We start from the raw sequence: 14,581 nt of genomic DNA, 5'->3' as shown, positions 1-14,581 counted from the left end.
AGCTACAGTGGCAAGAAAAAGTATGTGAACCCTTTGGAATTACCTGGATTTCTGCATAAATTAGTTATAACATTTGATCTGATCTTCATCTTAGTCACAACAATAGACAAACACAAAGTGCTTAAACTAATGACACACAAAGTATTGTATTTCTATTTTCTATATTGAATACATAATTTAAACATTCATAGTGTAGGTTGGAAAAAGTATGTGAACCCCTAGGCTAATGACTTTTCCAAAAGCTAATTGGAGTCTGGAGTCAGCTAACCTGGAGTCCAATAAATGAGACGAGATGGAGATGTTGGTTAGAGCTGCCCTGCCCTATAAAAAACACTCACAAAATGTGAGTTTGCTATTCACAAGAAGCATTGCCTGATGTGAACCATGCCTCGAACAAAAGAGATCTCAGAAAACCTAAGATTAAGAATTGTTGACTTGCATAAAACTGGGTTTCAAAAGTATTTCTAAAAGCCGTGATGTTCATCAGTCCACGGTAAGATAAATTGTCTACAAATAGAGAAAGTTCAGCACTGTTGCTACTCTCCCTAGGAGTGGCCGTCCTGCAAAGATGACTACAAGAGCACAGTGCAGAATGCTCAATGAGGTTAAGAAGAATCCTTGAGTGTCAGCTAAAGACTTACAGAAATCTTTGGAACATGCTAACATCTCTGTTTACGAGTCTACGATAAGTAAAACACTAAACAAGAATGTGTTCATGGGAGGACATGACGGAAGAAGCCACTGCTGTCCAAAAAAAACATTGTAGCACGTCTGAAGTTCACAAAAGAGCACCTGGATGTTCCACAGCGCTTCTGGTAAAATATTCTGTGGACAGATAAAACTAAAGTTGAGTTGTTTGGAAGGAACACACAACACTATGTGTGGAAAAAAATCTCATCCCAACTGTAAAGTATGGTGGAAGGAGCATCATGGTTTGGGGTTGCTTTGCTGCCTCAGGGACTGGACAGCTTGCTATCATCGACGGAAAAATGAATTCCCAATTTTATCAAGACATTTTGCAGGAGAATGTAATCTGTCTGCCAATTGAAACTCAACAGAAGTTGGGTGATGCAACAGGACAACGACCCAAAACACAGAAGTAAATCAACAACAGAATGGCTTCAACAGAAGAAAATACGCCTTCTGGAGTGGCCCGGTCAGAGTCCTAACCTCAACCTGATTTAAAATACTGTAGCATGAACTCGAGAGCGGTTCACACCAGACATCCTAAGAATATTGCTGAACTGAAACAGTTTTGTAATGATGAATGGTCCAAAATTCCTCCTGATCGTTGTACAGGTCTGATCCGCAACTACAGAAAACGTTTGGTTGAGTTTATTGCTGCCAAAGGAGGGTCAACCATTTATTAAATCCAAGGGTTCACATACTTTTTCCACCCTGCACTGTGAATGTTTACACAGTGTGTTCAATAAAGACATGAAAACGTATAATTGTTTGTGTGTTATTAGTTTAAGCAGACTGTGTTTGTCTATTGTTGTGACTTAGATGAAGATCAGATCACATTTTGTGACCAATTTATGTAAAAATCCAGGTAATTCCAAAGGGTTCACATACTTTTTCTTGCTGCTGTATTTTCAGATCTCTCCAGAAATGTTAGATCAGGTTCAAGTCCGGGCTCTGTCTGGGCCATTCAAGGACATTCAGAGACTTGTCCCAAAGCCACTCTTAGATTGTCTTGGCTGTGTGCTTAGGGCCATTGTCCTTTTGGAAGGTGAACCATTGCCCCAGTCTGAGGTCCTGAGCGCTCTGGAGCTGGTTTTCATCAAAGATCTCTCTCTACTTTGCTTCGATCTTTCCCTCAATCCTGACTAGTCTCCCAGTTGCTGCTGCTGAAAAACATCCCCACAGCATGATGCTGCCACCACCATGCTTCACCGTAGGGATGGTGCCAGGTTTCTTGCAGATGTGATGCTTGGAATTCAGGCCAAAGAGTTCAATCTTGGTTTCATCAGACCAGACAATGGTCTGAGAGTTCTTTAGGTGCCTTTTGGCAAATTCCAAGAGTCATGGTCTTTTTACTGAGGAGTGGCTTTAGTCCTTCTACCATAAAGGCCTGATTGGTGGAGTGCAGCAGAGATTGTTGTCCTTCTGGAAGGTTCTCCCATCTCCACAGAGGAACTCTGGAGCTCTGCCAGAGTGACCATCGGGTTCTTGGTCACTTGACCCTTCTCCCCCAATTGCTCTGTTTGGCCGGGTGGCCCGCTCTAGGAAGAGTCTTGGTGGTTCCAAACTTCTTCCATTTAAGAATGATGGAGGCCACTGTGTTCTTGGGGACCTTCAATGCTGCAGACATTGTTTTGGTACCCTTCCCCAGATCTGTGCCTTGCCACAATCCTGTCTCTGAGCTTTATGAACAATTCCTTTGACTTCATTGTTTGGTTTTTGCTCTGACATGCATTGTCAACTGTGGGATCTTATATATACAGGTGTGTGCCTTTCCAATCATGTCAAATCAATTACATTTACAACAGGTGGACTCCAATCAAGTTATAGAAACGATCAATGGAAACAGGATGCACCTAAGCTCAATTTCGAGTCTCATAGCAAAGGGTCTGAAAACCTGTTTTCGCTTTGTCATTATGGGGAATTGTGTGTAGATTGATGAGGAAAATGTGTATTTAATACATTTTAGAATAGAGCTGTAATGTAACAAAATGTGGAAAAAGTCAAGAGGTCTGAATACTTTCCGAATGCACTGTATGTTTACCCATGGTTTGACCACACCCCTCACATGGCTGTCCTCTCATCACCTCCCCACTGGGCACAGACATCATTTTAACGTCTAGTTTTGATTTACGTCTGGTTGAGTTATCAACTAACGTGAATTAAATGTGAAATCAACAAAAAATATCACCGTCATTGGATTTAGGTTTAAAGTTTGGTGAAAAAATATATGAATTTCCCTGACATTTGCAAATCCAATCAGTATTCCACGTTGATTTAACGTCATCACATTTAATTTTGTTGTTGAAATGATGTAGAAACAACATTGAATCAACCAGTTTTTGCTCAGTGGTCACCTCTCTTTCACTTCTACCTCCTCTCTTTCTCCTGCAATCTCTCTTTCATTCTTTCCTGCGGATTTAGGGAGAGAACCAGCTAAAACGAGAACAAGCTGTAAGTGAGATTTATACCTCGGTCTCACCTTCCCTTCCCTCATCACAGGATGAGCAGGCAGAGCTCCGCTCCCCTCAGCATGCTAACAGCTTACAGTACCTGAGCAGAGCTTTCTGTAATTAGTATCTTTTTGAAGCCTGTCTGGGAGGGATTGCTGCTGTGCTGAGTAGGAGAACAAGAGGACTTAGAGGGCATACAGCAGATCCTTACCCTAACGAGCACGCTCCACAGCACTGGCTCCATCAGAGAAACCTGCTACCCGCAAAATGTGTGTTAGGTGTTTGAAGAATGTGTTTCCTTTGAAAAGAGAGATTATGGTTCAGGCACTTTGCGTTAATTATTACTTGTCGGTTTGACACGAGAAACATGCATTCATTCTTCTTCTTCCATCCCAAATGAGCTTTTAGATCTTAGGCTAAATTTGGAAAACTAAGACTGTTGAGGCGGGGGGAGGGGGGGGGGGGGGGGGGCGAGGCGAGAGAGAGCGATTCCGATAATTGATGAGGAAAACATTTTATTTAATACATTTTAGAATAGGGTTGTAATGTATCAAAATGGCTGTCCCCTCATCACCTCCCCACTGGGCACAGACATCATTTTAATATCTAGTTTTGATTTACATCTGGTTTTGATTTACATTACGGGGCGGCAGGTAGCCTAGTGTTTAGAGCATTGGGCCAGTAACCGAAAGGTTGGTTGATCGAATCCCCGAGCTGACAAAGTAAACATTTGTCCTTCTGCCCCTGATCAAGGCAGTTAACCCACTGTTCCTAGGCTGTCATTGTAAATAAGAATTTGTTCTTAACTGACTTGCCTAGTTAAATAAAGGTTAAAATAATAATAATTCAAGGAGCTAATTGATCTTCATAAAGAGGTCGTGCATGTAGGTACAGAACCAGACACACATGCATAGGGTAGCTACCTAACACGCGATTGAACAAGCGAAAGATTCAGCTTGATAAATGACAACAGCTAACATCAAATGTTAGGCAGTGTCAGTATGGTAAACAGAGTGAGAGTTTTTGACCTTGGATTCTAGTGAGTGGTTTATGAACAACCCGTACTAGCCTGCTTAACATAAGAGCATTTCCTCATGATTTTCCAAGCCATTGCCTTGGACATGCTGCTAAAGCAAAAATGGCTTATTGTGTGTGTGTGTGTGTGTGTGTGTGTGTGTGTGTGTGTGTGTGTGTGTGTGTGTGTGTGTGTGTGTGTGTGTGTGTGTGTGTGTGTGTGTGTGTGTGTGTGTGTGTGTGCGCGCACATGCAAGTTATGGTCAACGACCATTGACTTGCCCCCTTGTCTGACACTAACCTTCTGGTTCATTAATCATAACAGGGCCCTCAGTCATTTAAGTGGAGATTTAGTGGACTCCCCATTTAGACTGATACACATTGAATGTGATCTGACATTACTATTAGAAATTTGGTTGACTTATAACAACTAACATTAGCCTAAATGTATGAAAAAGAGGAACTGAGCATGTAACCACTGAATGTAGAGCTTACCGTCTCTATATGAGTAGATTGGGTGTAGTTCAGTGGTGGGTATATTTGCATGGATAACAGCTATCACAAATCACACTTAAAACTGCTAGACTGTGTGTCAATTTTGATATTTTATATTTTATAGATGATTAACCACTGTGTGTGTGCCACAGTTTACGTGCAGTTTTAGAAATGATACAGGTTATATCTCTACTCAGCACTGGGTGGCGCTCCAACCCCACATTTGACTAACGTTCTGATAACTGCTCGGAAAAACAGAAAACACTCGCATTATCAAGTGCCACACAAGAAAAGGGTGTTTCCTACATAACTATACCATGTGGTATGCTCTTTGTCAAATTACAAAGTAGGCCTAAAGTCTTTATATGTGTAATTTGAATTGACACGTACATGAACACCCATCTGATATGTACTTCCAGGACTGAAGCTGTGTCTGTGGCACAATGGTCATTTGTAGTTCCCCCCCCCTCTCTCTCCCCCTCTGACCTGTTGAACTTTCTATAATTCCCTGTATTACTACCTCATCGTTCTGAAGACGTCTGAGATCCAGACATAGATCAGACATCTGTTCATCACACACAGTGGCATAGATATGAAATAAACTCAATTCAATATGAACATAGAAACAGTAATAAAAGTGATGCCCTGAAGCAGCTCTCCTAACAGACACAGATAGCTAAGGCATACGTACAGACAGACACAGGATTGTACTGTGAGGCAATTGATTATTTTTCTCTCCGCTGTTAGACATTGCCTGCATTGATTAATTCTCCCTGTGTAGCGGAGGTGTTGGCTGAGTGAGGATGTTGCCTGAGGGAGCGGAGAAGAAAAGATTCAAAAACAGAAAGCAGCCATGGGTGCCTACTCCTATCTCCTGTTGAGATGTGGTGTGGCCTGACGAGACTAGAGTGGGCTGCCAAGGTCGCAGGGGGACACTTCGTAACCTTTCCACACCGAGAGATGGATAGTTTCTGAATTCAAGAAAGCTTTTTGGAACACAACACCGATGCACTCTCGGCTCCTGCTATTGCCTCTCTCTGCCTCTCTCGCCTCTACATTTGAACGTGTCTCTTCTCCTGCCGTTCTTCTCTGGTGGAGGAGAAGTTCTTAACCCAGAGGTGCCTGAAAGGAAGATGACGTGTTGTGTTGTAGCTCAAGGCTGGAGGCTACAGAGGCTCCTTCCAGGACAGACTCAGCTCCTCGTACATACACTCACAACCAACAGTTTTTTTATGAGTTTGACGTCTTTCCGCTTGACATCTAAATCAAAAGGGTTGAGCGCTCTAAAAGCTCAGGCAGAATCCACAGGGGATAACTTTGATCTTTTTGTGTCTTTCCACCTCCTCTCTCTTTTTCTCTTGTTTCATTTTTTCTCTCTCTCTGTGATTGATTGATTTTTCACTGTAGTGTGTGCAGGTGCTAACACGACCCAACCCGTCAACCCTTCATCCTGCCCTGCTCTTTCCCCCCCTCTCTCTCTCTCTCTCTCTCTCTATCTCTCTCTCTATCTCTCTCTCTCTCAGTGGCGGTTCTAGACCATTTCAACTGGGGGGGCCAAGCTGGGGCCAGTTGTACTGTTAGAGGGGCCAGTTACATTAGACGTTATTGTTGTCATATCGTTTTCTTCACTGCATTGCAGGCATTAGCAGGCAAAAGACCATGTTCATAATTATTAGTGTTTCGCGTTGCCACTGTCTAATAACGGATGTAAAAAAAGAACGATAGCAAAGATTTGTTATATAAAAATGATTTCATACTCCACATTTAGGGGGGCCACAAGGGGGTCCAAAATTGTTGTCACAGGGGCACTGGCCCCCCCTGCCCCCCCCCCCCCCCCCCCCCCAGAACCGCCCCTGTTCTCTCTCACTCTCTTTCTATCTCTCTTTCACCCTCCCTCTTTCTCTTTTCCTCTTAACATGGTCCCTGTTCTCCTCTTCTGATGCAGAGAGCTGAGCGGACGGGAGGAACAAACAGGAAAAAATCAATGCTGGAGTAGATTAGCTATGAACAGTGTATGTTTCAATACATGTGTTTGTTTTTGGTGTGTGCGTGCATGCAGTGGAGGTGAGTGGTGAAAAGGTGTGAGGGACAGCTCAATGAGTGTATTAAAAGGGGAGAATGAATATGTCATAGTATATGTATGTGCGTGTATTTGTGTGAAAGGTGAATGAACAGCCTGGTCACCAGAAACACACGCCGATTTCGGCTGTTTAAACCCGGTAACCATGCAGAATGAACCCTGTAACCACGCAGAATTAATGGGTTAAAATTAGACGTTCATCCACATTACGTCAAACTTGAAGCTATGAGATCAGGTTGCAGTGAACTGAACAGAAGAGAGTGAGTGCTATTTAACTTTTGACCTCTGATGCTCTCTGTGCTCTGTGCTTTGGCCTTCAGATGCTGGTAAGGAAAAGGATTGTCAAAGAGGAGAATACACATTAGTAAGTCATTTATTTTTCAAAGTAGGTGACTCTCTGAGGCATTGACACTCGTACAATTTCACACACACACACACACACACACACACACACACACACACACACACACACACACACACACACACACACAACCAAACGTACATATACAGAATAGAAACATCTCTCTTATCGCAGACCAGGATCCCAGCCCATATTTCCTCCTTCTCTCCCTCATCTATCTCCTTGTAAGGTACTATGAGTCAGTGTCCTGAGGACTCGGGCTGCCCTCTGTTTTGTATTCAGGGTTGTTGTAAATTAACCAGTAGAGTAGGTTTTTTATATAACAGCCTCCATTACATGGGCTAATGAGAGAGGACCGAGTACACATGTACTCACACATAATGCATGCACACACGTAACACATACAGTGGGGAGAACAAGTATTTGATACACTGCCAATTTTGCAGGTTTTCCTACTTACAAAGCATGTAAGTATGTAGGTAGCATGTCTGTAATTGTTATCATAGGTACACTTCAACTGTGAGAGACGGAATCTAAAACAAAAATCCAGAAAATCACATTGTATGATTTTTAAGTAATTCATTGGCATTTTATTGCAGCTTGGTGAGAAGGCAACAACTGTTGGCGCAATTATTAGAAAATGGAAGAAGTTCAAGATGACGGTCAATCACCCTCGGTCTGGGGCTCCATGCAAAATCTCACCTCGTGGGGCATCAATGATCATGAGGAAGGTGAGGGATCAGCCCAGAACTACACGGCAGGACCTGGTCAATGACCTGAAGAGAGCTGGGACCACAGTCTCAAAGAAAACCATTAGTAACACACTACCCCGTCATGGAATAAAATCCTGCAGCGCACGCAAGGTCCCCCTGCTCAAGCCAGTGCATGTCCAGGCTCGTCTGAAGTTTGCCAATGACCATCTGGATGATCCAGAGGAGGAATGGGAGAAGGTCATGTGGTCTGATGAGACAAAAATAGAGCTTTTTGGTCTAAACTCCACTCGCCGTGTTTGGAGGAAGAAGAAGGATGAGTACAACTCCAAGAACACCATCCCAACCGTGAAGCATGGAGGTGGAAACATCATTATTTGGGGATGCTTTTCTGCAAAGGGGACAGGACGACTGCACCGTATTGAGGGGAGGATGGATGGGGCCATGTATCGCGAGATGTTGGCCAACAACCTCCTTCCCTCAGTAAGAGCATTGAAGATGGGTTGTGGCTGGGTCTTCCAGCATGACAACGACCCGAAATACACAGCCAGGGCAACTAAGGAGTGGCTCCGTAAGAAGCATCTCAAGGTCCTGGAGTGGCCTAGCCAGTCCCCAGACCTGAACCCAATAGAAAATCTTTGGAGGGAGCTGAAAGTCCGTATTGCCCAGCGACAGCCCCGAAACCTGAAGGATCTGGAGAAGGTCTGTATGGAGGAGTGGGCCAAAATCCCTGCTGCAGTGTGTGCAAACCTGGTCAAGAACTACAGGAAATGTATGATCTCTGTAATTGCAAACAAAGGTTTCTGTACCAAATATTAAGTTCTGCTTTTCTGATGTATCAAATACTTATGTCATGCAATAAAATGCAAATTAATTACTTAAAAATCATACAATGTGATTTTCTGGATTTCTGTTTTAGATTCCGTCTCTCACAGTTGAAGTGTACCTATGATAAAAATGACAGACCCCTACATGCTTTGTAAGTAGGAAAACCTTCAAAATCGGCAGTGTATCAAATACTTGTTCTCCCCACTGTACATGCATGCCAGAGGAAGCTGGTGGGAGGAGCTATAGGAAGACAGGCTCATTTTAATGGCTGGAATGGAATTAATGGAAGTTAATTAAAACATGTGCTTTTTTAACAGAGTTAAACATGTGCTTTGACAACATTCTATTTATTCCATTCCAGCCACTACAATGAGCCTGTCCTCCTATAGCTCCCCCCCCACCAGCCTCCTCTGATGCATCCTTACACACACTTTGATTTAGCAATAACATTTTCTCTCTGTTTTACCTGCAGCCTGAGTAGGCTATTTATCAATTAACATTATAACTGAATTTTGTTCTCCAAGAATAGATCATCTTCTAGGTTTATAGGAAGAGTAGCAGATACGCCATTGCTCCAGGCTGCTTATATATTACGTTAAACTAACCACTACTCGTCTTGCAATCATCTCAAACTCACTTTTATCCTCAAGCCTTTCTTTCTAGAGTACCCTCCCTCTCTCCCTTCCTCTCCTCTTCCCTGCCTCTCTCTGTATCCTCTCTCTCTTATCCTTCTTTACCTCTCTCTGCATCTTTTCTCTCCGTTCAGGGAAAGGAAATAGCACATAAACACATTCAGTGTTATGAATTAAATATGTAAAATAAATAATGTATTCTTCTGTTATTGGGTTTTCTTGTCATCCTTTTATGCAAACTGTGTTGTGAGGCGACTATTGAGTTGTGTTGCAGGCCCATTAAATTTGATTGTTACCGCGGTTACATGACGTTTATTAAAATGTCCCTGGCTGGCTCTGCTCTGGCATGTGTTAAGTTGGTTATTTTTAGAGGGTGTTAATGGCTTACAAATTGTAGCGGGTTGTGGAACAGACGGCAGAACTTTGTAATAAGACTTAATGGAAGATGAACCTTTCAGATTTGCTCTTGTTTCAGAAGTGCTGTGTGATCCTCTCTCTCTCTCTCTCTCCTCTCTCTCTCTCTCTCTCTCTCTCTCTCTCTCTCTCTCTCTCTCTCTCTCGCGTCTAGATAAGTAGCTGTTTATCAAACCAACCGGATGGAGAAAAAGATTGATACTAGCATAGAAATTACTGTTAGCGATTCGGGAAAGAGGAGAAAAGTTTTATTCCTCAGACCGCTGCTCCCATAGGGCGGCGCACAATTGGCCCAGCGTCATCCGGGTTTGGCTGGGGTAGGCCTTCATTGTAAATAAGAATTTGTTCTTAACTGACTTGCCTAGTTAAATAAAGGTTAAACATTTTTTTTTTTAAATAAACATTTATGTTTGCAGGAAAACATAAAGACGGCATGATGCTAGATTCTCATTTGAAAGCGTCACTCAGAGATTTGGATGTTTGTCTGGCACATATATGCCACTACACTTAATAGAGATGGCTTTTTAGAACAGGGACTCTGAAGAGGTTGTGGCCTTTCCCAGTCTATTGGTGATAACTGTTTGTCAAACATAAGGGAGAAATCCTTTTTATAAGAGATGCCATTGAATGTTTTTAGTACATCCAGTAGTATAACACAGCCCAACGCATTGCCTCACAAATATGAAAGCTTACACAGTAACAGATTTCCATTTATTTGAAGTTTCCTCTTCTCTCTATGAACTTGCCAAGCCAGCCAACTGCCCTTGACTCCAACACCTTCCTTCTGTGACTGTTCGGGCTGCTTTCCTTTTATGTGAAACATTGAAATGTACTTGAGCTACAGAAGATTGTTAAAAGTGTGAATTCAACGATTTGTTTGAGTGAGTCTGCCTCTCCCATTCCTCTCTTTCTCTCTCTCTCTCTCTCTCTCTCTCTCTCTCTCTCCTCTCTCTCTCTCTCTCTCTCTCCCCTCTTCCCTCTCTCCCATCATATCCATCCCTCTCTCCCTCTCTCTCACACCTTGCTCTTTGTCTCTCTCCTTCTGCCTCTCTTGCTCTTTGTCACCTCTCCTGCATCCTCCGTCTCTCCTCGTCTCCATCCATCTCTCTCTCAGCAGGGTGCAGCCAGGCTGGTGGGGTAATATCTGCTGTGGAGCTGGCTGGCGGATCCTGGTGTGAGGTAGAATGAATGCGGACACAGAGAGAGCACAGTGTGTTTGTCTCTGGCTGCACTCTCATCTACGTGAGCCTCTGTAGCATTACAGCAATAACACACCTCTCCTGCATTCATCAATAACACTAAAGACAACATGGCACAGATGTCAAACCATAATATTTATGATGAGACCGTGTTGAGATAGACTTACGGGCTCTGCAAATGAAAGTTCAAAGATTTTCATTTGTCAAGAATACATTGTTTTGAAACGTGAGCCTTGACTTTTATAATCAGATGGCGTGCCTTTGTATTGGTGAGTGTTCTGTGCGTGCGTGCGCACACACACACACACACACACACACACACAGACGCACGCACGCACACACACACACACAGACAGACAGACAGACAGACAGACAGACAGACGCACGCACGCACGCACGCACACACACACACACACACACACGCCCCCCTCCCCCCACCACACACACACAGACAATCAACTCCTCTCCGTTTCAGGTGTCTGCTGTTTCTCCCTCTGAGTTTCCAACTCATTTAACTTGATCAGTTCATTAAGGCCCCCTAATGAGTGCTTAATTCTGAGAGAGAGCAGATTGCCTCGACTGGCTCACAATCTAATTGGGAGGGGAGAGAGGGCAAATCAAAAAAGAAGAGAGAGAAAGAGAGAATGGGAGAAAGGGGAAGTGAGTGAGTCTGATAAACAACTTTCAGTGATTCTCAGAGACATGCTGATTGAAAAACAAGCAGACTGTGTTTGCGTGTGTGTGTTTGTGTGTTTTTTGTGTGAGAAAGAGAGAGAAAGAGAGATATGAGCTCATGCTGTGTGTGTGTGTGTGTGGTGTGGGAGGGTGTTTTTAGGAACATATTGGTTCTCGTTGTGAAACGAAAACATTCAATGAAATCATTTTGTGGATGGTTTCTATTCAGCGGTAATTGACCCTTGAACTAACTTTCAGAGAACCCTGCCATTTCTAAGGTCACCAACGTCACACACACACATTCTTCTCTGGACCCCCGCAAGGTCGGAGTTCCACTCCCCCCCTAAAATAAAAATAAAAACAGAATGCGTCAGCCAGACAGCCACTCACAAAGTATAGACTGCCGCTGTCCATGGTGCTGAAATTGCTACATGTCTGTGCGGCTGCCTTTCGAATCGATGATAGGCTTTCTGTGGTGCCAGGGTATGTAGCCTATAGCTTTGCTTTAGCTAATGGATAAATGTTTATTGGTAGAACTATTTGAACATAATTTTCTCATGTTATGCCAAACATTTCACGAAGCTGTACATGATGTTGCCAGGCTGCCATTTAGACTGCTGTCTGTCAGCAATAATGTCATTAATGTTTCAGTAATTCAAGTTGGAAATTCAAACATTGCAGATTGTAAAATGTATTTTTGATGCAACAGCATTTAGATGCAAATCCTGTCATTTCATTCCTCTCTCTGGTCTCCCTACTGCTCTCCAGGTCACTGAGACACTATTCCAGCAGGTCTTCTGGCATTATGGCCTTCTAGAGGATATCGTCTCCGACCGTGGCCTTCTGGAGAGCCTTTATGGAGTTGCTTGGGGTCAAGGTCAGCCTCATTTCTGGGTATAGGCCTCAGTCCAACTGGCAGGGGGAGAGGATGAACCCGGAGCTGGGGAGGTTCCTGAGGAGTCACTGCCAGGACCAGCAGGGAAAGTGGGCCAGAATTTGTTACGTCACTCCTCCACCGGGCTGACTCCCTTCTAGTGTGTCCTGGGTTTTCAGCCAGCTCTGTCTCCCTGGCCCTCGGGCCAGACCGAAGCTCCTGCGGTTGATGAGTGGTTCAGGTGCGCAGAGGAAGTGTGGAGCGAGGCTCGCGTGAGACTCCAGCGCGCCGTCCACCATCAGAAGGAGCAGGCAGACTGCCACCGCAGTGAGACACCCGTGTTACATCTTGGGGATAATGTCTGGCTCTCTACCAGTAACCTCCCACTCCGCCTGCCCTGCAAAAACCTGAGCCCCCAGTTTGTTGGGCCGTTCAAGGTTCTCCGGCGAGTTAACGAGGTGACATATAGGCTACAGCTTCCCAGTGACTACCGTAGCTCACCTTCTTTTCATGTCTCAGGCCGGTGGTTCCTGGTCCCTTGGCTGATGCTGTCCCCCACGACACCTCTCCTCTCCCCATGGATGTCGAGGGAGCTCCCGCCTATGCCATCAGATCCCTACTGGTCTCCCGACGTCGTGGTTGTCGGGTCTAGTACCCAGAGGAGTGTTGTTGGGTTCCAGTGGAGAGCATTCTGGATCTCAACATCATCCATGATTTCCATCTTCGCCCGGACTGGCCCGCTCCTCGTCCTCGGGGCCGTCCCTCTGGTCGGCATCATTCTGCGGCTGGAGCCGCGCGTCAGGGGGGTATTGTCATGTCTACTCCCGCTCCTCCCGTCCGGCATTCGACGTTGCTGGTTTACTAACCACTGGTCCTGGGAACCATCATTACGCGCACCTGGCTTTCATCATTACACACACCTGCGCTTCATCTTTAAGCACACCTGGACTCCATTACCTCACTCATTACCTCCCCTTTATCTGGCACTCCCTTAGGGTCCTTCCCCAGGCAGTATTGTTTCTGTTGTTCATGTCTAGACGCTACTCCTACGTTGTATCGTTCCATGTTATTTGTTATATTAAACCTACCACCTGCACCTAACCTACGTTACACTATATGTGACTCACCACCTGGATTCGGTCTTATGTAGCAACATTAGAATTTCTGTTTTTTACGTTGGATAAAAGTAGAGACTCAGAGCTACAAAATGGTATATCATACACTGCATTTGAGGAAGCAATGGGAAAGTAATTCTGCTTTGAAAGTTGATCAACTTGTAAACTCACTTTTGAGAAAACCGTCTTTCAATGTTTTGGTACTACTATTGGAGAGCAATACTTTGTCTACACCCACTCAGCATTGTTCACACCTTCTTAAGCCTTAGCCCCACCCATCTCTTTAATGGTTGATCCAACCGTTAGGTACTAACTTGCCAGCTACTTCCAGACATCTAAGAGAGAGAGAACAGCTCAATGAACATTACTCACCCTATTGCTCTATCTGTGGTTCCGTGTTCAGAGCGCACACTGGACGCTCTGGGAAATAAGTAGGGTTGTTCGGAAAGCTCTGACCTCACAACTACAGTCAAGCACCCAAGCTAAATGGCTAACATTGGCTCGAGACACATACTGAAAGAACACCCCACTTTGACCATTTTACTCACCCTAGCAGAGCTGGTTAGTGTCACGTCCTGGCCAGTATAAAGGTTAATTAGTATTGTAGTTTGGTCAGGACGTGGCAGAGGGTATTTGTTTTATGTGGTTCAGGGTGGTGTGTTTTGTAAAAAGGGTGTTTGATTTAGTAATTCCGGGTTTTGGTTTATGTTTAGGTATTTCTATGTGGAGTCTAGTGAGTGTATGTCTATGTTTGATTAATTGGGGTTGGGACTCTCAGTTGAAGGCAGGTGTTGTCTATCTGCCTTTGATTGAGAGTCCCATATAGTAGGGTGTGTTTGTGTTTGCTTTTGTGGGTGATTGTTCTGTGTTGAGCCTATGCTTTGCAGACTGTCAGTTTATCGTTCGTTTTCTTGTTTGTTGTTTTTGTATTCGTTTTGATTTAATTAAATGTTCAAAATGAACAACTGCACATCTGCTGCGTATTGGTCTACCTTTTCCGACGATGATTTCGTTATATCGTCAGAAGACGAAGAAATCCCTGACAGA

Source organism: Salmo salar, chromosome 05 (assembly GCF_965601325.2).
Source record: "Salmo salar chromosome 05, fSalSal1, whole genome shotgun sequence".
In the NCBI taxonomy this organism is placed as follows: domain Eukaryota; kingdom Metazoa; phylum Chordata; class Actinopteri; order Salmoniformes; family Salmonidae; genus Salmo; species Salmo salar.
This window is presented reverse-complemented; position numbering follows the sequence as displayed.